This window comes from Dermochelys coriacea, chromosome 18 (genome assembly GCF_009764565.3).
Source record: "Dermochelys coriacea isolate rDerCor1 chromosome 18, rDerCor1.pri.v4, whole genome shotgun sequence".
NCBI classification, from domain to species: Eukaryota; Metazoa; Chordata; order Testudines; family Dermochelyidae; genus Dermochelys; species Dermochelys coriacea.
This window is the reverse complement of record NC_050085.1, coordinates 9,828,929-9,855,232: the sequence shown is the minus strand read 5'-3', so window position 1 is coordinate 9,855,232 and position 26,304 is coordinate 9,828,929. Positions and strand designations below refer to the sequence as shown.

General features: G+C 41.5%; 1 protein-coding gene across 2 annotated transcripts in view; it reads left to right on the top strand.

Annotated features, from left to right (window-relative positions):
- KAZN (kazrin, periplakin interacting protein) overlaps positions 1 to 26,304 on the top strand; it is a 728,345-nt gene that overhangs the window by 280,501 nt on the left and 421,540 nt on the right. The gene's annotated exons all lie outside the window — the stretch shown is intronic.

The window sequence follows — 26,304 nt, the reverse complement described above, 5'->3', positions numbered from 1 at the left end:
TAATGCCTAGTATTTATAGGGAGGAATATTGGAATCATTGTAACCTGCTGTGCTGAAAATGTCATATTGACATAATTGTAACATGAGTGAACAACAGTCATTTGAAGTTGCATCCATTTATACAAACCAATAAATCTCTCGTATTAAGACAGAAAGAAAACAAAAGATTAAAGTTAAAACCATGACGAGGAATACAAGACAGATTTTGGAAAACGAGGTGAATTATTTCAAATAATACCACTTCATTCTGTAGCACCTGCCATCCAAGTTTCTTGAAGCATTTTATGAACCTCAGTTCAGCCTGACAATACCTTGTATGGCAGAAAATGACAATCCCCATTTAACAGATAGGGAAACTGAGCCATAGAGAGACTAAATTACTTGCACAAGGTCCTGCATGAAGCCTATGGAAGAGCCAAGAATAGAAATGTTCATCAGTTTTCCAGACCCCCATTCTCGTGTGTTAAATATAGGGTATTGCTTCCTCTCTATAGCTCCCACATTCATGCACATTAGGGACAAGGTTGAATTCAGACCTGGCAATAAACAGGTGAAATTCCAATCGGTGGAACTGCATCTCTTTATGTCAAGTCTGAAATTGGCCCAAGGAGAGCACATGATATGAGGAAATGACCTAAGTAAATGAGCTAATACAAGGGTATGTGCCTGTTGCATCCTTCCTGAACACCTATTATCCTCTTCTAAGTCACACTTTCAGCTCTTTGTATTCACCAGCCACTTCCAACAGGGATTTGAATGATCATCTATTTCTCCCTAATTATCAAAAATCTGCTCCCCAGTTGCATGCTGCGCTGAGCCAGACAAAGGAAAGCAAAAAAGCCAGTGGCTCAGTTTATTATTAAGATTGGGCGAAAAACATGCTCCCAATTGAACCTCTTTCCAGTGAAGATGTTGAAAGCATAGTATTGATGTTTGTATATGTTTGTATGGAAATGTACCTAGATCTCGGACACAGCTCAGGTGCTGGGATATGACAGTTGTCAGTGCAACAGCATGTGTTTGTTTCAAGAATAAGTGAGTGAATGGAGAGGCTGATTTCAGAGTCACAGCACTTGGTGGAAAAGGTGGAATGTGGCTAAGGCAACTGAACTTGTTATACACAGAAGCTTGGAAAGGGTTCTGATGGATGGCGTGAAATGGCATAGTGTACAAGAAAAGCCTGATCGGAGCTGTTTCTGCAAAAATGCCTGTTAAGTCAGTCAGTTAAGTCCTGTGCAGGCAGAGCTATTTTAAACAGTGCCAGCCCTTGCTTTGAGCTCCCTCAAATGCAGATGATGTGGGCCAACCTGCCTGGTAGAGTTGCAGAACTTGGGACTGTATCTTCCCCCTGTGATAGGAAGCAGGGAGGGGAATGGCAGCAGCTTCTAGCCAGTAAATGCAGAAGGGGACGGACATGAGGATTTCCTTTCAAACCACAAGGATACAACCCATGTGTGAATATGTGCCCTCCATTTTCACCAGCAAGAGGCAGCCTTTCTGCAATGGGAGGAGCATAGGAATTACTGGAGTTAATGGATGACCAGAGCTGCCTTTTCATAATCTGCTCATGCCAAAGCCTTTAGTACACGGGGCAATATTGACTCCGTCGTGTGCTGTACACAGTTTGTGCTGTAGGGTCATCGGTGTCCCATCCTCAATCTGCTGTAGGAGTGACTGCTGTTGTGTTTGGCAGTGGGTGTTTCTTTATGCAGCACTTATAGATACAAATAGGGAGAATGAGAGAAGAGGGGAAAGTATAAAATAATCTTGTGCAACCTGGTGCTCCAATACCCTGAATCCCTTAGTCAATTCTGATTCAGTCCTTACTCAGGTAAAAGCCCTAGTGGCTTCACTGGCAGTTTTGCCTGAGTGAGGACTGTGGCATTTGGCACAATATTAATAATAAAAGAAAAAAGTGTTGGTGATTTTTGTCATCATTGAAAGCTGATCGTTTTAATTTAAAAATCTCACGTGCACACACGAGAGTATTTGCAACCCAAATGCTGAAGCACTGCACTCGTGCATGACAACCAAGAAATGAGTCATTCTCCAGCAACCTGAGCAAATCATTCTGAATGAATCAGGTTGAAAATTGTTGCCTTTCTCTTTGCTCACAGAATGTCCGTGAACAGATTCTGACTTTCTCTGATTTATTCATTATGCAAAATTATTTCGAACAATTTCTCCCCAGTGTTGTTTACTTGGCAGCTCAATATTTGAAATCTCCAATTCAAGCTGTGTCGCTTAGTTGAGATTGGTCGCCTACGTCACATGGTGTTGCATCTGTTCCTAGTGGAGGAGTGTACGTCTTGTAAGCGCTTTGAGGCTGTCATTTTGTCATTTGCAATGTGTGTACAGTGTTCATCCCAGGGGGACCTCAGCCTGGATGGCTACTAGGTGCTATGGCAAATAAATGTTTGAGTGTAATAAATAATTGTAATCAGGTTTCCTGGGTGAATGCACACAGAGAGTGAATTTAAAATTCATTTCCCGTGAGCCTTCAAGCTTGACATTCACTTTCTGTGAATGTTCATGTAAAACTCCTTTGCACAGGAAACAAACACAAGAGAGATGCAAATATGATGAGGACAAATTTCCTTAAGAGTTCTAATGAATATTCAGACTTTTTTTTTTGCAGTATTTATTCAGCTTTGCTATAAACATATCAGTTTAGTTCAAGCTTAACAAGGTGCAAGTTTCAAACATATACAGATCTTCCCCTTCTATTAATCTAAAGGATTGTTAACAGCAGATAAGGAACATTGTTTTAAATACACTTTATCTTGGGAAACAATCCCTTCTACCCCCAAAAGTGACATCATCACATCGATTCACAGCCACATTCCAGCACATATGGAAGATCTAAGGCTGTGATCTTTTAAAGATGCATAAAGGAGTTAGGTGCTTAACTCCCTTTGAAAATCCTAACCTTAAACTCACAGGGTGAGATCTTGGTCCCATTGACATCAGTGGCAAAAATCCCATTGACTTTAACAAGGCCAGGATTTCCCCCCACTGTTCCTCCTTGCTTGCACCTGCTTTGAGTACGGCACTGTGTGTATAGAAGGAATATTTATTTATTCCTTCTATATACACAGCTATCACTTCCCCTCCAGTTCATCTCTTTTAGGCTTTCCCTAGTGAATTGCTTGGATGTGAAAGTGTATTCCACCAACCCCTTACATACAGTAACTTTCCAAATTCAGTCTGGCTTCACATCTTTACAAGAGCAAATCATCTGAGGTGGATTTGCATAAGATTTGTGGTGGTTGCTGGTGAGATTCACTTTTTTCTCTATCTCTTTAAAGCTGTAGGGTTTGGATTCAGATTACAATCTATGATTTGCATCAGTTTCTCTGCTTGTCTTTAATGTCATGGTGGCCTTAATTATTAGAGTGATAGGGGGATCTTACACTTCAGAGGCTCTTTCTTTAATCAAAACCAAGCCTATATATTGAAGGGCTTGAGGGTCGTTATCTCCTTTTCCCTCCCAGATAGTAGATGTGCTGTTTTGATGCTTGCTTCTGATTTGATTTCTGCCCTAGAATTAAAAGAAATTGCAAATTAGCAAAAATGAAATTTTTCATTAAAAGTATCTAGACATACATTCTAGCAACAGGATAATAATGAAGCTTTATATAAAATACCCTAAAGTAAATTGGCGCTATTTTTTTCTCATAAGATATCACATTTATTTTAAAAAATGCAACTTGGTACATGTGAAATTAGGGTAACTGCTAATTAGGTAATTGCAAATGAAGGCAAATTTTAATCTTAAACTGGACTGGTGTGGATTATTAACTGTTAGGTTTAACCATGTGTCTTCACTGAATGAACTTCAGCCGAGTGTTCTGAGGTCTTACGTCAGGCTCCACGCTCGTGCTGGACCTTTCTATAGCACTGGGCATGTGGCGTGTATAATGCCCCATAATGCTCTAGCCTAGACTCAGCTCCCTGGTTATATTCCAGGTATTTGGAAGCCTCCGCTTGCTGGCTCTCAGACTAATGATTGAAGAAAGTTGGCCAGCAGATCACCGTTGGAGATGGCCCCAGCAGATCTCTCCTGAAGTGTCCAGGATACAGCTGGCTCTCCCTGAAGGCATGGGAGGAGGCAAGTCACTAGGCTGTGTCCCAGCACAGAGAAAGCAGATGTAAGGGAAAAAGAGTTCATGTGATTTGAGATGTCTCAATTTTGGAATGCCCATCTTGAAGCACCTTAAATGGTCCTTGGGATGGGAGCTCAGGCCCAGATTTGGAAAGATATTTAGGCATTGCTGTGCCCAGCACTGCAACAGCTAATTGATTTGAGAGTCTGAAGTTTTCTTCTCGGAAGAGATTTAGGCACTTAGGAGCCCAAATCCCACAGGCAGTCAAAAATCTGCACCTCAGTGTGTCGGAGAATCAGGCCCCTTTCAGGAGTCTGCCAGACAAACAGAGGCACTTACTAATCACGCTTGGAACTATGTAGGCCTCTTGACAATTTACAGGGAATGAGGGTCCTGAGTCCCACTCTTAGGCTATGTCTACACTGGCAAAACTTTTGTCTTTCAGAGGTGTTAACCCCCACCCTATCCCCGAAAGACAAAAGTTTTGCCGCAAGAAATGCCAGTGTGAAAAGCGCGTTGCTGGCAGGAGCGCTCTCTTGTCGACAATGTGAATGCCACTCATTGGGGGTAGACGTTTTTGTCGGCAGGTACTAAGCTGAGACTGACTGAGCCACAGAACTATCGTCCCATCCTAGTACTGCTCCCCACCAAGTCAACATGGGGGAAGGAGCTTGGTAAGTTTTTGAGCGGTTGGGCTGTACCTGTTCCATAGGGAAATTGAGGACATAGTCTCTAGGCCTGCCAATCAGACACCTTTCACCAGCACTTGCATCCATTCTGTAAAACACTTTAACAAAATGAATGATGCTTTCTAAACCTATGATAGTCAAGCACCTGAGACAAGACACATAGGCTGCAGTCAAATTCCTCTCTGATAGTCACATCCTCCATTGGCACAAAGCGTGATTTGTGCAAGCCCAAATACACTTGAAGTCATTTGGATTCAGGTTGCTTATAAACACCTGGCTACAAAACTACCTCTGGAGACAGAATTTGTAAGCACTAGCAGATATTGTTGGATATCTGTAAACAAGGTGAAATCAGCACTTTCACTGGTTACATAGAGCAAAACAGATTGTTCATTATCCTAGTTCCTCAGGAAGCCATGTGCATTGCTGATCAATCTAGGAATCCTTACAACAGCTCAGCACAAATTTATTTAGCAGAGAAAATTATGACATATTGTGGAAAATGCAGTACTACGATCAGGTTTGTGAGCCATTTGGTGGTGATCCATTTGTAATCCATTTTGTTTGTGTTGCGTGGGGCAAATAAATCTAACTGATTTATGGTTGCAGATACAAGCCATGCAAAACTCTGGTTTTGCATGAATTCAATCCAAAGTCACAAGTGGCTCTGAAGTTCTGACTGAGTTTCAGTTTCTAACCCCAAACCTTAATGTAAAATTTAGGGGCTATGAATCCATATGAACCAAAGCAAAACCAAAAGTTTCATTTTGCATCTCCTTGTCCTTGTACTGTGATAAAGAATTAATAGAAGGGCCTGACCTACTTGCTTCAGACAATTTGTTATTTTCTATACCTCTGTTAAATCCCCTCTTATTTGTCTCTTGTATGAAGTAAATTGTCTGAATCTTCTCATCTGGGGAGTCTCTTCATGCCTCTTGTCATTATCATTGTCTATCTCTGAACTCCCTGTTATTAATAACATAAGAACCCATGAAGGGCTAAGGCAACACAAAGAGGAACATAAAATTAAATTCCCATCTGAATTCCATCCTGATGTCTTGATTATTTTTTTAGTGGGGAATGGCATGGGGTACGTACACTGATCACAACCTCCTCCTAACCACCCTCAGTGAAAAACCTACAACTTTATCTCTTTAAAACCTCTCTAAATCTCCCTTTCTCTGGAAGTGCAAAACCTTTTTTTTTAATTGTGCACCTATTACCTTTTGAGACTTTACATTTTATGCATCAGAGGAAACCTTAATAATACAAAAATTGCCCTAAAGCATTGAGCACTGAGTTATGAAGTCATTAACATTTGTGGAATAAACACAATGCCCCAATACCAAGCCATAAGATAGTGGGATAGGAAACATTAAATTTTTAAAAAGCAACTGACAAAACTCATTCATATTTCAGCTGACTGAGAGCTAGTCTGTGGGTGCCGAAGCAAACAACCATCCCTTGGCAATGATCCTGCCTTGTTTATTGGCTCTTGGTAGATTTTGTAAGTAGTACATTCTTGAAATCTTAATAACCCTTCCAAGCTTCCTTGAGTCCTGCCTGGAGGACCTTTTGTTATTTATTATTGTGTCATTTGTTACTCAAAGAGCTGCTTCTATGTACGAAAGTTTAATAATCTATTTATATTCTTCTAAAGAAATTCATCCAGTTGTGTCATTTCAGGTTCATGTCACTAAAAGGATCAATCATAGGCTTTGGGGGTTTGTTATTTTTTTACATGTGTATTTTTTTCAATATTTACTTTTGAAGAACATCCTTTATAAATTAGGAGGCTAGTTATGAGAGGAAGGGAGAGCATAGTCTAGTATTTGGATCAGGGGACTAGAAACCAAGATTCCTGAGTAAACTTGGATGATTTTTTTTTTGGCCAAAACTCCTTTTGAGTGAAAAATGCACATTTGGCAACACCAAAATATTTTACAAAGGTGTCAGTTTCACTGAATTGTTCATTTCAGAAACAACAGCAATTTGCAAAAAAGAAAACATTGTCTTTGGACATTTAGAGGTCAAGATGTTTTGATTTTCTGGTCTGAAATGACTTTTCCTTTCAAAAATGCCTTTAATTGTATTCTTAAACATTCAAAAACATTTTAAAATGGTCAAAATCGATATGAAATATTTAGTCTGATCCAAAACAATTCTTTTTTGCGTTTCAAAATCAGCGAACCAAATAATCCACTTTTTGCACAGTTCTCTCCCCAGCTCTGTGAGGATGGGTTATCTAGTTGGGTAGAGGAGTGGACAAGGTGTCGGGATTCTAGAATTCTATTCCTGGCTCCATTTACATTTCTCTAGGTAAGTGATGCAGAGCCTGACGCTCAATTACACTGAAACTGCTTCACAGCTATTGTAAGGCAGCATTATACTGCCAGACTCATGTAAATGGTCCTTTGTGAACTGACAGGTTTCAGAGTAGCAGCCATGTTAGTCCGTAGTCACAAAAAGAAAAGGAGTACTTGTGGCACCTTAGAGACTAACAAATTTATTTGAGCATAAGCTTATGCTCAAAGAAATTTGTTAGTCTCTAAGGTGCCACAAGTACTCCTTTTCTTTTTGTGAACTGAGAATCAGACCCTTAGCCTCACTGAGCCTCAGTTTATCAATCTGGGGGTGGTGTCTCACTGAGGGGTGTTGTGAGGTTTATCGATAGGCCCTAAAATACTTTAAGATCCTACAGAAAGACACTACTACAATTATTGCAATGAAGAAAATTAGATTATTCTATTTGTGCTGGAATGGAGAATAGGATGTTGTTGCTTTGCTCCTCATTGCACATCATTTTGGTTTCTCTGCATTTTTTAGCAGGCTGCCTAACCTTATTCTCACTTATGTCAGCGTGTGAGAGTTTAGGCTGTTAGCACGGAGACCATCCATCAAACTGCTTTGGCATTGTTAGTGCCCAAACCATAAATCAAAATTGTTGAGACAGATGGATTAATTGTGACTTATGAAGCAGTAATTATTCAAAATACAGACAAATAACCAAGCAGCTACTGAACCTGTAATAGTCACTTTTACCATTTTGTGCATAGAGTCCATGATTGTGGATTCCCTGGCCCCAGGGACCACGTATCCAAGGGGAAAAGGTGCTATTTCCAGAATTGTTTCTGGGACATTGACAGCATGAGGTGAATTAAGCAGCTGTGAGGGAGAATAAAGCTCTCCCAGAATATTTTCATTGTGCAAATAATTTTGAAAATCAAAAGGACATGTCTATCAGTTCACAGGAAACAAGGGAGGCATATTTTATTCTATGCTTTGCAATAGAAGAGACGTAATCTTCTCTGCTAAGCAAACCTGCAAGCTTAGAGGATGTGTTGCCAGATTCATGGATTCCTGAGAATTTCCCCATTTCTCAGTGTGAGCACAGCTCAATCCATTTATTCCATGGCTGCTGCTATCTGATGCTCAGACTTTTCCTGGCTTTACTTCCTTCCTGCCTGTGACATGAGAGCAGAGGAAAGAGCAGCAAAATGATGCACTGCAGGAAAGACTCTGTTACTGGTTTAAATCCTGCCCACACCAGTAAGAGACGAGGACCAAAACCATCTCACAAGTAAGTGGTTTCAGTCCAGTCACTAGCTGACAGGCATTCCCATCACAGAAACCACATCAAAACTGGCAACCTCACTAGTATTCAGCAGAGAAGCCAAGGACTGTATGAGCCAAGGAAGCTGAACTCCCCTGTTGCCCCTAGTGTTTCTCTCCACAGTAGAGGCAGACAGCAGGAGCCGTACTGGGTGAAGCTTGTACTGCCATTGAATACCTGTTATGGTTACAGGGCGAGTGGTGTCTTAGACCCCTTTGTAATTCTTCTCAAGTGCACCTTCTCCTCTCCCAAAGTTGGCACTCCAAGGTTCAACCATTCTGAGACTGGAGCTCTGGGTTGAAGCCCTCCCTGTGTTCAAACTGTGTAAACTCAACCGGCCTGGCTGTATTTGGCACCTGCAAGAAACTTCCCTCCTAGAGCTTGTGACCACTGGCTGATTAAAGTGGCTCAAAACAGCCTCTTCAATACAAACATTGTTTATTCACCCAAAGGTGCATGGCAATCAGAGAAAAGAGTTAAAACAGCACAAGGCCTGCATCTCAGTTAGCCTGCTGCCTGTGAACAGCCCCCTGCTTCTATAAAGAGAAAGTTTTTTACCTGTTTAGTGTTCTTTAGATTTTAGGCCCTCAGCCTTGGCATACCAACTGTTAACTTTAGCTAACACCTGGAAATAGCATCTCCCATTCTGATAACATGTCCGAACCAAGGAAAGTGATCAGGAACAGTCAGCATGGATTCACCAAGGGCAAGTCATGCCTGACTAACCTAATTGCCTTCTATGACGAGATAACTGGCTCTGTAGATGAGGGGAAAGCAGTGGATGTGTTATTCCTTGATTTTAGCAAAGCTTTTGATACAGTCTCCCACAGAATTCTTGCCAGCAAGTTAAAGAAGTATGGGCTGGATGAATGGACTATAAGGGGGATAGAAAGCTGGCTAGGTCGTCGGGCTCAGTGTGTAGTGATCAATGGCTCCGTGTCTAGTTGGCAGCCGGTATCAAGTGGAGTGCCCCAAGGGTCGGTCCTGGGGCCGGTTTTGTTCAATATCTGCATTAATGATCTGGAGGATGGTGTGGATTGCACCCTCAGCAAATTTGCAGATGACACTAAACTGGGAGGAGTGGTAGATATGCTGGAGGGTAAGGATAGGATACAGAGGGACCTAGACAAATTAGAGGATTGGGCCAAAAGAAATCTGATGAGTTCAACAAGGACAAGTGCAGAGTCCTGCACTTAGGACGGAAGAATCCCATGCACTGCTACAGATTAGGGACCGAATGGCTAGGCAGCAGTTCTGTAGAAAAGGACCTAGGGGTTACAGTGGACAAGAAGCTGGATATGAGTCAACATTGTGCCCTTGTTGCCAAGAAGGCTAATGGCATTTTGGGCTGTATAAGTAGGGGCATTGCCAGCAGATCGAGGGATGTGATCATTCCCCTCTATTTGACATTGGTGAGGCCTCATCGGGAGTACTGTGTCCAGTTTTGGGCCCCACACTACAAGAAGGATGTGGAAAAATTGGAAGGAGTCCAGCGGAGGGCAACAAAAATTATTAGGGGGCTGGAGCACATAATTTATGAGGAGAGGCTGAGGGAACTGGGATTATTTAGTCTGCAGAAGAGAAGAGTGAGGGGGGATTTGATAGCTGCTTTCAACTACCTGAAAGGGGGTTCCAAAGAGGATGGATCTAGACTGTTCTCAGTGGTAGCAGATGACAGAACAAGGAGTAATGGTCTCAAGTTGCAGTGGGGGAGGTTTAGGTTGGATGTCAGGGAAAACTTTTTCACTAGGAGGGTGGTGAAGCACTGGAATGGGTTACCTAGGGAGGTGGTTGAATCTACTTCCTTCGAGGTTTTCAAGGTCAGGCTTGACAAAGCCCTGGCTGGGATGATTTAGCTGGGGATTGGTCCTGCTTTGAGCAGGGGGTTGGACTAGATGACCTCCTGAGGTCCCTTCCAACCCTGATATTCTATGATTCTATGATTCAAACAAAGCGGCAAAACTGAGGTGCTGATGGAGGTGGTTGCTGGGTTTGGCTTTGAATATCTTCATTTCTGATCTTGTCCTGCCACTTAATATGGAGCAGCTGACAATGAGAATTGAAAACATCAATCCGGAGTTTTTAAACCTTCTTAGTGCCCATGTTTCACCTCTGTACAATGGAACTGGTAGGATCATGGTTCTATAAATGTGCAGCTTCATGGCAAGCTTCATGTCACAAAGTCCCCTCAGAGGCTGCTGAACGGCCTCCAGCCAGGCCACCTTAAGGACTTAGCCAGAGATTTATCAGAGTGGAACTCAATCTTCAAGGAGGCCACATCCCTTTGGAATTTGCCGTGGTGATAGTGATGGAAATAGCAGCTCCCACAATTGATGGCTAAGCCATTGTTCTCTTAACTCCCTTGAGGTTGCTAGCCCAGAGGTGTCTTATTCTCTGACCATTGTTTTATTTCCTCTTTGTTCTTCCAAACAGTTGGTTTTGATTTAACTCCACGTAGTAAAAATAATATCAAACAGATAAACCGAGGTACATATCATAGTAATAAGAAATAATACTGATCTCTCCCAGTAGATTGTTCTCAACACCTACATATCAAGGTATAACTTACAATATTCCTTCTGTTCCCACATATCTCACGTCCGATTCTAAGCCTGTGCAATTCACAGAAGAAAGGAAGGTAGCAGAAATGCTACTAAAAGCAAGCTGGAGCTGTGGGACAGTAGAGACACTGCAGAAATCATTCTAAGGGGCTGAAGCCTAGGGAGCAGTACTCTCCATCTCCAGTGCAAGTCACTTAAGTGGGCTGAAGGAAGAGGAAATTAGGAAAAAACACAAAGCAGCCTGATGTGCTGTAAAATCCCTTCCCCAAGCTGCTGTGTTCTTCTGCTTAGCTTCCTGCCTACTAATGTAGATCTCCAGGTAAACTGCAGATAGCCAAGCAGATGGCCTATATGTATCTAGGCTCAGATCTGCTACTAGAGGCTGATGATCCTCTACTAAGCACAGGAGGAGAGGAGATAGGGAATCATTTTCCTTCCTCCCATCATGCTGAAGAACTGTTTAATAGGTTTGCTTAGTCTAAGCTGCAAACACTTTAATGCATGAACTTTACCCATAGCATAGACTAGAAGTTGTAGCTACCATATGAAAATACCCGCCACTTATCTGGGAATGTAATATATAGTGCATACAATATGCTGTTTAAATGTCTTTCTTTCATTTCCTTAATCTGTTGATTTATAAAGGGACTAAGAGGAAACTAACTTTCTCTATCCACAGGGGTTTTGAAGGGAGTGTGTGCGCACACCCACACAAATACACATAGAGCCTTGGAACTACTATATAGTACTTTCCAAAGTGGACCAGGGCCAATTAGAGCTTTGAATACAAGCTCTCAAATAATTGGCTTCCAGGTTTCCATATGACTCATGATTAGGTGCAAGAGAGACCCCACGGGTGTTAATTTCAGTCCACATCTCTGTCCACAAGCCTGTCCCAGGAAAGGATCAGCACATGGTGCAGCTGCCTAGAACACTCTCTGACTTCAAGTGATGTTGTAGCATTAGAAATGATCCTCTTTACACATGATTGATTGTAAGAGACTCCCGGTAACGACAGACTCTTATAAACTCGGGTTTAACTGAAATGCCAACTTAACTGAAGCATCCCCCAGGCTTGCACTGGCCTCCACAGAAGGGAAACAGTGGGGCTGAAGTCAGAAGAACTCCTGCTCTCTGGCGACTCCCGTGCTCTGCAGCAAAGGTGCCTCCTCTGCAATTCACTCCTGCAGAGCGGAGAGTCGTTTCCATGGAGCTCAGGAGCGCCACAGAGCTTCAGAGTCGCAGCCGCGTTAGGCTGTATCCGCAAAAAGAACAGGAGGACTTGTGGCACCTTAGAGACTAACACATTTATTTGAGCATAAGCTTTCGTGAGCTACAGCTCGCTTCATTGGATGCATTACCACAGAGCTGTTACTCTCCTTTTCTGAAGGCTGCAGTCCCTGAGACCTCTGAAAATCAGAGCCACTTCCCCTTCTTTGCCTCTGCTGGACAAGGGTGTGAACAGGAGGGAGAGCCTGGGGGTGTCATTTTTACCTGGTGGTTAGAGCAGGGGACTGGGACTCAGAATCTCTACAGTCTATTCCTGGCTTTGCCACTGACAACATGTGACCATGAGAAGGCACTTAGCCACTATATGCCTCCCTTGACTTATACCTGCCTGTAGAATGGAGTGGGAGACACTTGCTGGTCGCACTGGGATGGTGTGAGCCTTCATTCGTGAATGGTTGTACAGCTCTTAGAGACCCCTGAATGAAAGCTGTGATAGTAGTAAAGCAGCATTATTAACATACACACATCATTCCAGATCCCCCATCCTGGCAGGATCGTACGTCATTTGCCATCTCTGCTCCTGCTTTGGCAAAGACCCACTGCAGGGGGATCAGAGGCTGTATATATGGATGCATATCAACCTATTTGCCTCTTTGCATGGTCCTTGCCCTTGCAGACAATCTCATACGCCTTCCTTGCCTCTTACACTATCACATGTAACGTTGCCGCTCGGATCAAAGATCTTTGTGATGCCAGAGTATCAGCTGGCTTGGGCCCCATTGGTTTTGATTTGAAGGCATTTTCCCTATGACCCAACACAGTGGGATTGTCAGAACTTCAGATAACTGTGAAGAAGAAATTCAGTAGCAATAGAACCATCTAATTGACACTTTCACCCGTCCCTGACTTGAGCCCTGCTGCTCATACTAAAGTTTCCTCCTGGATTCTCAGCATCTTCCAGCTTCCTTAGAAAGTAACTTATGTTCTTTCACCTGAGTAAGCTTGGGAGCTAGATCACAGTCCAGGCCCTTTTCTTTTAATAGAGGCTGGAGCATCACTGTGGAGATGCTCCAGCTGATGGTCAGCACTATCAATTAAGGACTGTAGATTATTTGCACCGGCAGCCAGGGAATCGGATTTTTGAATCTAGGCCTTGCTGTGGCAGCTCACAGCTGGTTGGATTTATCTTGAGCTTTCCCCAATGGTGCAGGGATTGATAAGGAAGTGTTGACAGCTCAGAGTTTCCTGCTGAATATCACAGCTTTCTGAACTATGGAGGAGACTTTTTAAGGTGTGTGGATGGGGCCATGGGGGAGAGTTCAGCGATGTCATCTTGTTGTTATCTTGGGGCATATTAGAAGGGATCAGGAAAGCTTACACATGTGCATATATAATTTCACACTGCATTTTAGAAGAGAGAGCCTCATGCTTCAGGGCATGTCAAACTCTACCTGAGGGGCTCAGGAAGAAGCTGTGGACAGGTTATTCTAAAACAGTCCACTGCAGGATCTCTTGCATTTTCTCCTGAAGCAGCTAGAACTAACCACTGTATGGGGAAACAGAATAGTGGGCTAGATGGACTACCAGTCAGATACGGGGTGGTAGTTCCTAGATACTTTGATTGTGCTTGGGGCATGAGTGGGGGTAGGAAGTGATGCTCTGATCTACAGTTTTAGATGAATTTTTAACTATTCTGTGTCAGGAAGAGAGTGAAACCCCCATGTGAGCTGGTAGCACCTCATTTGATCTCGGCTGTATAGAGACTCAAAGGAGAAACCCTGCCGTAATACTTCAGAGACTTGCTGAAACTGCTTGCTATTGATTTTATACTAAGATACTTTATCACTCTTGTTATTTTAAAAAGAAATGTAATCTGTGTCAGGACTGAATAGTATTTATTAGAAAAATCATCCCCCCCCACCCTTCTATGGCGAGCTGCTACATTTATCCATTTTGGCAAATCAACTCCCAGTAGATCTCTTTTTTACTGGAAGAAGCACCTGTTTAGTTGTGACCTCGTGGTTAGCAAAATGCTTTAAAACTTGTGTCTCTCTTCTGAATACAGCAATAAGGTCAAAAATCTGCTGCACTAGTTTGTCCCAGGCAAGGCAACTGTAAACCTAAGCATTATTACAGGGAAATGAGGCCAAGAGAGATTAAGTGACTTTCCCAAGGTTACATCAGGAGTCCGTGGCAGAGCTGTGAACTGACCTCAGGTCTCCTCAGTCCCAATCCAGTGTCTTAATTAAAATGTCATCCTGCCCAAGTTGGCTACTCAAGCAAAACTCCCACTGAAGTCATAGAGCATTTGGGTGTGCAAGGAATGCAGATCCAGACCTGGAGGGGCAGCAGGGTTCAGTAGCTAGATAAGGCATTGTGTCAGGAGTTGCTGTGGGTTCTATTCCTGGTTCAGTAACTGACCCGTTGTGTGACTTTGGATTAATCCCTTAATCTTTCTGTGCCTCTGATTCCCTTCCAGCCCCTTGTCTGTAAGATACTTGGGGCAGGCACTGTCTCTAGTTACGTGTCTGTACAGTGCTGCCCCAGTCTCAATGGGGGTGATTAACTGCTTCTATATTATAAATAATAACAATAACCTGGACCTGACTTTACAACCTTCTTCTTTTTTTAACAATTTCTTTCCAGTGCAGTTTTTCCTCTTTTCCATAAAACTACTTTGGGCTTTCAGTTCTCCCCCCTCCTTTATGATCTATTGAGTCATGTGTAGGCAACTGACTGCCTCTGACTCATGCCTATTCCATTTTTGGTGCCCGTAGCAAGGGCAGATGCTCTCTTCCTTGAGACACAGAAGGCCATTTTTGCACTTTTGTCACTGACCTAAAATTTAAAAAACCGGTACTTAAAACCCATAGATTACTTGCCTGCTATGAATAAAGCCAAGAGAGTTCTGTCAGCTGCAGCACAGGAGGGAAAAATATCTCTGATGAAAAGTGCATTTCGAGCTTTTTGTCTCATATTGTTGAATCAAGTCATGGCCTATTCAAAAACGTGCAGCTTTTAGAGCGTCACTCAAATTTATCAACCTGTTTTAATTAGCACTTCTCCTGGGAACAACACTGTGAGAGAAAAGACATTACTCAATGTCTCCACAGTTTGAGATTGATAGGGAAACTGACCATTACCCAACCTGTCCTCAGGGAAAGCAACGTTTGTTGAAGTTTTGCAAGAGCCTGGGCTTTTCCCAGGAGCCTAAGGGAGTTAGGCACCCAACTGCCACTTAATTTCAGTGGCATATGGGTGAGTTCATATTTTTTATTGGGCCATCTTCTGCTGGTGAAAGAGACAAGCTTTCAAGCTACAAAGAGCTCTTCTAGTACCTTGGGACCAACAAAGCTACAACATCATTGCAAACAAGTGGCATATTGATAAGACTAGATTTTTAAAGGTGTTTGGGCATTGCTCCACTTAATACTGCAATGCTTAACTGACTGAAGAGCATAAGTCATATTGACTTTCATTGAGCGTCGGGCTCCTAAGGCCCAGATCTTCAGCAGTATTTGGGCTCCTAACTTCCATTGAAATACTCTTCACAAGGGGTTGTGAAATACCTTTGAGGATCTGAGCCCTAAGTGCCTAAGTCATTTTGGAAAACGAGACTTAGGCTCCTAAGTCACTTAGGTGCTCAGCGGCGCCACCTGAATACTTTTAAAAATCTGGACCTAATTCCCATGAACGCCTTTGAAAATCCCAGCCAGGAGGTTCTACAATACAGAGACGAGAAACCTGTGCAACAAAAATCATGATTAATTATTTGTGTTAGAGTCATATCTTGAAGGACTTGCCTGAAACCCCATTGTGCTAGGTATTATACAAACATATTGCAAGACACCAAAGGTAGGCAGATGGGGTGCTGACACCACTGCCCCTCACACTGATCAATATTGTCTTATTGTTTCCTTGTATATCCCCGCCTGTCTGTCTATTCACCTTTTGCCTCTTGTCTTACACTTTGTTTGTAAGCTGTTTGGGGCAGGGGTCATCTCTTTGTTCTGTGTTTGTATAGCAACTAGCACCAGAGGGTCAATAACTGAGGAATCCCAGGTGTTATTGCAATATAAATATTATTATTGATAATAATAATTAATAAATAATAGACACTCCCTATCTTGTAGAGCTTACAATATAAATAAATAAGACAAGCAGAGGGTTAGAGAAAGGAAATATTATGATCCCCATTTTACAGATGGGAAACTGAGGCACAGAGCTATTAAAAATGTCTCCATAATCCTAGTAGGAATTCTGTGGCAAAGCCAGCAATTGAGCCTTTATCTCCTGAGTCCCAGTCCAGTGTCTGGCTTTTTGTCAAACTTGGTTATGCATTTGTGGTGTTTCTGTGCGTGGTTATTATTTGATCATGTTGTGGTCAAACATATTCCTCTGAGTTCCTATTGATTTTTCTTTCTGATCCCTCTTACCTTCATCTTTTTTATTAGCCCTTCATTTACTCAGACAAGGTGGGTGAAGTAATATGTTTTATTGACCAACTTCTGTTGGTGAAATTGACACACTTTCGAGCTTACGCATAGCTCTTCTTCAGGTTTGGGAAAGGTAATCAGAGTGTTACCGCTAAATACAAGATGGAAGATTGTTAAGCAAAAGGAGTTAACACATGTTGCAAGAGATCATTCAAGGTGATTTGGAGTTGTATGTAGTGGTCAGAGGGTTATAGCTGGTGAGTTCTCTGGGGATGATAGGTTTTTTTCCTTGCATTTGCTCAGGAAGTAGATGTTGCTGTTAAGTTTGCATCTTGACACTGACACCAGTAGTGATATTGGATGGCAAAAATTCATGTTGTTTAAACAGCCAGAACTCCAGGGCTGTATATATGCATATATTCTTCCCTGAAATATAAAAAATAAAAAACATAAACAAAAAAACATAAAAAATTTGTTAAGATTAACAAATACACTGCAGTATTGAGACTACTATAGCCAGGTGAAATTCTCCTTTAACTTTTCAGTGAAAAACGCAGATGTAGTGACAGCAAAAAATTGAGCAAATTTCTGTTGGTATTGTTGTTATTTGCACAGCTTTCATGACTACTACATGCTGAGGGTGTGTTGCATGGTTACAGCGTACAGAGCAGGGACTCAGAACTATTTCCAGTTCTACCGCTGACTCATTGTGCAACCTTAGGAGAGTGATTTAACCTCTCTGTGCCTCAGTTTACCCTGCTGTAAAATGGGTTCAATAATATTTTCCGACCTCATAGCTTAATTAAATGTTTGTAAACTGTTTTGAGAGTATAGGTGGAAATTAGTATTATTGCTATCCTTGAGAAACAGCAATTTTTTCTCATCAACAGATTATTGTTATTAAAGTACTGTCTGAATAACACTTTAAAACTTTTATAATTGACTGGGAGATGCGCTACAGAATTTTGTGGGAATCTTTATCTATTAAGATACCCACACACCAACCTCTCTGATTCTGATGGGTTTTTAAAAATACACGTAGTTCATGTCACCCGTTCAGCAATTTTGCTCATCGGCTGCAGAAGCAGCCAGTTCACAGCCGAGGGAGCACAGGATAACAACAACAAAAAGCCAAGAATGGTGGTGACATCACTGGTGATGCTATTGAGAAATAAAGGAAGTAAATAATTTAGAGCAGAGTTGAATTTCCTTCCCCATAGAAACTGGAAGGAATGTAGTTGGTTTGGAGAGCAGAATCTTGCTTATATATTAAGTTTTGCTGGTAGTCAGTTATGGTTCTTTATACAGACAAAGGAAACAAAACACCTTAGAGAGAACTGTGTTGACTTTAGTATGTACATTGGTTGGCAGGTGGCTTTTAGGAGTCATGGAATCCATGTTCTAAATGTGGGTCAGATTCTGTTACCTTTAATCACACTGAGTAGTACATCACTCTGCCAACAGCGGGGTTGCCAACTTTCATGATTTTTATTGATAGCCTCACGATATTTCGTGTTTTGCTTACAGCTCTGGCTCTTGGAGTCATGTGTTAGGTGAGAATCTCAGCTTTCACTGAAATAAAAAAGTCAGTTTGTAGCTCTCATGGTTGTGGAGAGAAATTTGAAAATGGAGCCCAAGTGAAACCTAAAGACTTGAAAACAAACAAAAAGTGCCCAAACTGTATTACTTTTTAAAAAATCCTCATGGGTTTTAAGACAATGCCATGATTTTTGGACTTTGGCCCATTGTTTTTGAACACTTGGGCCTTGTCTTCACTAGGGAATAAAATATATGTTTTTACCTCATGTTAGCTAACATGAGATAACTAATATGAGATGCTAGTGAAGACAAGGGAGACTGGCATTTTCACATGTAAGCCAGTCAAATACCTCACCCTACCTCTCAAGGGTGTTGTGAGGACGAAGTCCTATATATTGGTGAACTGTTCTGATAGTGTGATGATTAAGGTTTTATAAGCCAGAGGGACAAGCCATATTTTTTCCCTCCATGAAATGAAAGGAAAACCTTGCAAGACAAATCCACTCAAAATGTGTATGTGATCGTCACTACTTATTGTACAAGTTACATTCCATCTCTTTTTATTAGGCATCCTGTCTATTACTTTCCTTTCCTCTCTCAATTGGCATAAGAGATTATATCTGAAGCTAGTCTAAGCAGTTTCAGAGATAAGCATTTTGCAGATATTCATCTATCACTTGAGGCTTTTGTAAGATCCTGGTATATTGGCTTTCATGTACGCGTACAATAATCCCCCCTAATATTAGCTAGAGTACAGTTGCTATCATTTTAAAAGCCTTCTGTTTACAGGATTCTCTATCTGTACTTAAGCAACGCTAAATATTAGCAGCAATCTCTTGTTTTTTCAAAGTGCTATACCACAAAAACCTCACTGCTTCTTACTAATAAATGTTTTGCTTTGAGTGGGGGGAAAAAATCCTTGAGATTCAGATGTTAGTTTCCACCAAAATGCAAATAGGTTTTTTAAGATGAAAAGCAAAGGCATATTTCCACCTAAATGCATATTTTAGGTCACGGAGCTCTTGTCTTAAATCTACCAGATTTAGCTCTATTGTTCTAGCAATAATTATGGGAGGGGGTTCTTTTGAATCGAGGATTCTATGCAAGCTTCAACTATGAATCCACAAAGAAGTTCAATATCTGTTATAGTCAAAGTGTATAATTATATGGGCTCATATAACACTTCACATCCAAGGATCACAAGGCACTTTACAGAAGTCCAAAATGTTGATTGTACAGGTGAGAAAACTAAAGCACAGAAGCCAAATTTTCAAAAGTGATTAATGATTTTGGGTGCTTGATATTTGAGTATCCAATCTGAGATTGCTTAAGGGGCCTGATTTTCAGAAAGTGCTGATCATCCACCCTCTGAAAACCAGGTCCTTTTAAGAGATCTCGGATCGGGCCCCTGTAATACAATAGGGCCTTTAGAAAATCTTGGCCATATTTTGTACTGCACAAATGACTTGTCCAAGGTCATATAATCATGAAGTCCATGCCACAGCCAAGAAATAGAGCATGGGGTAAAATCTGTAAAAATGTCTGAAGGGATTTAGGACTCTAAATCTTACTGAAAGTCAATGAGATTTAAGCTCCTAAATCATTAAAGCCCTTTTTCACAATTGTACCCCAAAACTCTTGATTCCAAATTTAGTAGAAAGTGAAATGTTATATTAAACAGATAATTACAACCAACACATACCAATCAGCAATGTTTGGTGGGAAATGGAAGTAAAAATATTATGGAAGAGACAGACAGTTAAAGGGAAAAATAATCATTGTGTTTATACTGTATATGGTCATGAAAACCATGAAACGGGCTGCCGTGTTTCACAAGTTCTAGGGTAGATATCAAACTTTATATCAATTGACTTCATAGCACAGATTAACTGTCACATAAATCATGATGTTTTGCCAACCAGAGAATAAATTAACTTTATTCTGCATGTATGGATGTCACCAAGATTTACCCACCTCAATATGTCATCATTGTTCCTAAGGAAATACAACATTTCAAAGAGGGGGAAAAAGCAAAGAGAACCTCTAATCACCTTCTTTGCTTTCTCCCCACTGAAACCTACCTTAAGACTATGCCTGCCCATCAGTCGATCATAGGGGTTTCCATAGCTCTATTATCATGGTATCTAAGCATTTTAGATGTGATCCCTCTGTTTTTAGAAGATAAGGCAAAGTTGTATTTTACCCCTTGTGCTAGTCTGGTTGGTGTGTGTTTTTTGGGGATGGGAGCAGGTGCTAATAGGTAGCAAAAGCTTCCTTTGAATTAGAAATATAAGGACGGGGGTTTCAAAAGCTCCTAAATAAGTTAGGAATGTATGTCCCATTAAAAATCAATAGCCCTTGTGCTCCTAAGTCACTTAGGTGTTTTTTGAAAATCCCATGCATTTTTTTTTTCATTTGTGTGTGTGGAAGGGGAAGCAGAGGGTAGGTAGAATGGATCTGAATTTTGTTGAGGGAGGTTGAGAAATTCAAATTAGCTTTGCAAAGGCAAAAAATAGTTTGAGAGGTTTTGGAAACCCTTCAACTCTATGAAATTTTCACATGAATAGCATGCAAATGGGTACTCGTGCATGCAAAGACCTATCTGTACACACCCATTCTGCCTGTGTAAACGCAGGGCTTGCACTGCCATTGCACGTGTATTGGTCTGTCTTCTAGGCCCAGATATCTGAGTGTTTGACTCCGGCTGCATTTGGGGATGTCACTGACTTAGCTGCATTCCACCCATGCACTGCTCTGAAAGATCCTAGGCTTTCTTGAGTACTTCGCTCCGCTGCTGTTAAACAACAAACACCCACACACAAAGCAGAGGCCTAGAAGAGTGGCCTGGTGGAAGATAGCTTTGAAGCTGACCAAATTGGCTCAGAGGATGAAGTCCTGCAACCCACAATAAACACCTTCCTCTAAGATGGGGAGGATGGGCAATTTCAAACCACAGATGGAATCTTCCACTTGTCAAAAATGAAAAGGTCAGAGACAAAAACGAACTCTACCAAAGAAGGCATGAAAGCCAAACTCAGCTAGGAAGCATGAGTGCAGTGAACATTTTAAAAACAAACACCTAAAAACTGAGCATTAAATTCCTTCCAGCAAAATGCTCTCACTTCCCTCTGCCTGCATCAGATGTAACTAGTTTCCCCTCGATCCCCTTTGTCTGTTGAATCACATATAGGAGTTGGGAATCTCCACCAGTCCCACTCACAGTTCTTCCCTGGAAGCCCCAAAGAAGGAGAAATTAAACTGGCCCAGGGTAGGTGCTGAAGACCCAGAAAGAGGGTCAGCATTTGTGAGACTTTTGATACTATCCTGGAAGGGGTCAATGAACTGTAAAGAGTGACTCAGCTGGGGCAATAGAGGAAGAGTCTCCAGGGAGGAAATCCCTGTGGGGCACTGCTCCATACCAGAGTAGGGGCAATTGGAGAGAGATTGCTCAGGGAGGGCTGCCGGAAAAGACCAACTGAGAGCATTCAGATAAGCCCTGCTGGACTTGTACCCTGGAAGGGGTCTATTTTGTTTGTACGCACACAGACAGTGTGTGTCTTGGCCAGAGGGTCGAGTCACTGAAATCTGCCTAAGAAGTTTAACTGCCAGCAGGGGTCATGGCAAGGTCCAGACACCCCAGCCAACAGGGGCGCTCCCATGAAATGAGTGGCCCTATCACAGTTTATACCAATTGATTAACCTGTTATTAAAACTGCAATTAATCATTTATTAACCCTTTATTAACTATTTATGAATCTGCCCTTAATACAAAGTGTGGCCAGGAATCTGAACAAAAAAAATCCCAATGCTCTTTTTTTAAAGAGCCACAATGAAATGTATTAAAAATCGTATGCAGAACAATTCATAAAAGGCACATTAGATGGATGGTCTAAGACCTCTTGATGCTAATGCATCTTTTGATTCAGAATTAGGTTAAACCTAAAAAAGAATGTTGACCACTGATTGTGTTGGACCTTGACAAACTATTTGCATTGAATAATGCAATATTTGATGAATTTAGCCATTTTTTCTGTTCTGCAATTTTTATGAATTTCTCCCTTATTTATAGGTTTCAGAGTAGCAGTTGTGTTAGTCTGTATTCGCAAAAAAGAAATTCCCTTATTTATAAATATTTGACAAATAGTTTATGCAAACTAATTGTAGACTACGTGGGCTGTTCATTGAATAGTCTCAATGAGTATTCACAACTCATTACTCGTGGATTTGATTGGACACGTTGGGTGTGTCTAAACTGCAACAGAAGATCCCTGGTTGGCCCCAGTCAGCTGGTTTGGGCTATGGGGCTATAAAATTGCAGTGTAGACATTTGTGCTCAGGCTGGAGCCCGGGGCTCTGTAGATCTTGTGAAATAAGGACCTCACAATAAATAAGCTACAGAAAAGCACATTTGCTGAGTTGAGGCCTGCTCCTGACTTCAGTGTGCTTTGCAGAATCTCACCAGTAATGAGGACTGGGTCCCTGGAACATTTCGGCAAGAGGGACAAACCTGAATGCCTAAATTCAATGGCAAAACTCCCATTGACTTCACTGAGACCAATCTCTGGCATAGAGAGCTGCTAAGGGACATCTACCCTCAGCTAATTGAAAAGCTAACAGTAGCTGACAGTAACTAGGCCGCATATGAAAACTGTCAACACGAAGGAAAAGCTCCTTATTTACTGCAAGGATTGTTTATTTGTCTTGATTGAAAACTTGCAGGAGCCCAGTTTATTCTGGGTGATAAAAACTAAACATTAACAGCAGCCGTGAGCAATGGACTCTCCAGATATTTTTATTTTTAAAAGCTCCAGTTATGCAAGGACAATCAGTGCTGATCATAGTGCACGGCACACGCTTGAAATACTGGCTCCCGTATCAGGGTCAAATTCTGCTCTCAGGTGTAAATCTAAAATACCTTTGTTGATTTCAACTGAGTTACTCTTCTCAGTTGAAACCAACACGATTACTCTTGATTTATATCTAGTAATGGAGATATTATATAGTCTTCAGTCACCTACTTAAGGAGCAAAACCATTACTTACTTCCACTACTTACTGCACCCTGCTGTTCTCTGCTCACTGCAATAAGGCTGCAGAAATACTTACTGCCTCTTTATTATTCATGTTCCTTTTTTTATGTCCTCTCCATATTTACCCTCCTTCTTTCTGCCTATAGGGAGAGTGGCTATTATCAATGCTGTTAGATGTTCCCTTCCTACACATCTGTCTAGCTGTAAACCATTCTGTGACAGTGTGCATGAAAGATGATTACAGGAAAACAAGTTGTGTGTGTATTTTGATATAGCTGCTGCCCTGATCTATGACCTGGAGGCAGTTCTATAATTTAGTCATACAGTTCAGTTATATAACAATAATCATACCTAGCCCTTATATAGGGCTTTGTATCAGTCGATCTCAAAGTGCTTTATGAAGGAGGGTAGTATCATTATCGCCATTTTACATATGGGGAAACTGAGGCACAGGGCAGTGCAGTGACTCACCCAAGGTCAGTGGCAGAACCAGAAGTAGAACCCCAGTTTCCTGAATTTCAGTTTGGCACTCTCTCCGCTAGACCACACTGCCTTATATGATATCCATGGCCACAATTCTCAGTCATCTTCCGTAGGGTTTTTATAGTGGCATTCATTGTTGAAGAATCCCAAAGTGCTTTATAAACTATAATTGCATCAGAGTCACTCACCCACTTCTGAAATGTGGACACCTCTTGGGTGAGACGGTGGTGGTTTAATTGCACACACCAGCCCCATGCATCCGTGTAGAGCAGAAACTGAAGAATTCTTCATCCAGTTGCAACCAAAGGAAGAATTTTAAGTGGGCAGAATGTTCAGACCCCAACTAGATTTGGCCAGAACACCACAGTTAACAAGCCCAACTCTTGTGAAGACTGTTGCAGGATAGTTAATTGCCTTGGTATTACATCTCATCAGAAAGATGTTTCCTTCAACAGCACATAAGTCCACTTTGGGGTGTGCATTCAGTGCTCTCCCAGAGGGATGAATACCACCTACTGAATTATCACCCCCACTTTCTGCAGTCCCCATCTAAAGAAATGCAGCCATTTGAATTCAGCCCCAAATAACAATGTACGTTAATGCATAATTCATTTGCTAGTTAACGTAAGAACATCCATAGTAGGTCAGACCAATGGTCCATCCAGCCCAGTATCCTGTCTTCCGACAGTGGCCAATGCTTCAGAAAGAGTGCTTCAGAAAGAGTTCACTAAACAGTGATGCTTTACATACAGACTTGATGTTACCATTTATTTTAATGTCTTACCACAGGGTATTCTGGGACAGTGGGTGCAGGTGGGAGTATGCCAGCTATTTGGATGTGTACAGCTTTCAACTACCTTGGTCTGGAATTTGTTGTGGTGTCTGGTGGGTGTATCTTTTTATCATCACACAGCTAGGGCTCCCTAACTGCGCCTGCTGCTAGATTGCATGTAATTATAATTCCATCTGGGGTGCGGGGAGGTGATGAGTTGGCCACAATGGGCGAGTCTTTCCGAAGAGCTCCACGCCTGGGAACTCGTGTTGTTCTCTCTGTGTTGGCAATGGAGAGGGGAGCAATTCTCCCTTGATTTCCGTGGGAGCTGCTGGACACTGAGCTCTCTGGAAAATCTTTCCATATATGTTGCAGGTTCAAATTGCTGGCTGCCCCCTGTCTGGGACTTAATATTTGCAATGTGCTGGTCGTTCTGTGTGCTTGTGTCACTCTGTAGAGTGGATGTGCATTCAAGTGGCTGGCAATTCGAACAGGAAAGCAAGGGCTTTTAAGTGGCAACTGTTCCAAGTATGGAGGAAAGTGAAGGAATATTTCACACTTTTTTTTTAAAGCCTTCACTGTCAAAACAGCCCTGGCTTTCAAAGTCTCTCTCTCCCTCCAGATCTAGTCTCTAAGGCCTTGTCTAGACTTTGACAGGGAGGGTGGTGTTAAAAACAAACAAACAAACAAACATGTTAGCTCATATGTTTTGGATTGTTTTTTTAAAACCACTTAGCATGTTGTGTTGACAAGGTTTTTAACACCTTTCAAAATGTACTGGACCTTGTCTACACACTCTTTAACTAGACCAGCATGGTGAAAGTGATTCCACCCCAGTAGTGTAGACACAGTTATAATGGTATCAAAGTGCTTATACCAATATCACTTTTTCCTGTACATGAGGGGGAACAAACTTTTAACTGACAACGGGGTCCTAGTTTATGACTAGGGTCCCGAGGCACTACAGTAATACAAATAAATAATATTCATAATAACAGTACAAGGCACCTTTTATGCCAGTGTAACTGTGTCTTCATTTGGGGTTTTGTAAGTATTTTGGTAAAAATCACATCTCTAAAATTGTTATACTTGTACCAAAACTGTGTGTGGACTAGGCCTTAAATGACAAGATTGGTCCTAAGCCTCTATGGAGAAATGTCCACTGCTCCTTGAAGGCTCTTTATTACTCTACACCAATTCATTAAAAAATCAAATATTCACAGTGGTTCCATTAAGCATATTTTATCTAATTAATTTAAAAAACTAATCCTGAAAAATAAGATCTCCCTCTAGTGATTGAGGAGACAGCTACTAGTAGCGTCGATTGAAATTTGGAACCGAATAGAAACTGTAACTAAGAAATGAGAAAAATGTTGCAATATTTCATTTGGGTTTGCCAAGCATTTCCCTTACTGGTTTTGATAAAGGCCATTTCATCAACCCCTGCGAAATATATCAAGCATCCATATATGTCAACGGGGGGGGAGTTCATAATAAACTGTATTAAAATTTGTTCACAAATATTGATTCCTTTTTTAAAGCTGGCTGCTGGAGTCTACCACATAAAAGTCAAATACAAGCCGCCCATCTACAGACTCATTGGATTGCTGTAATTCATTAAACAAATGCTGGATTTAATAGAATTGGATACTGAGATGTGTGCCATAGATGCACTCAGCTGTGAAATATGCTTTGGAGTCATTTGTTTTCTGGGGTCTAGATGTCTGATTCCCATTAATGCCAAAGGGAGTTACCAGGGAAAATCTCTTGGATCAAATTTTGCTCTCAGTTACCCCTTCTCAATGGAGTTACTCTAGGTTTATACCAGTTTTCTATGAGTTTGTAG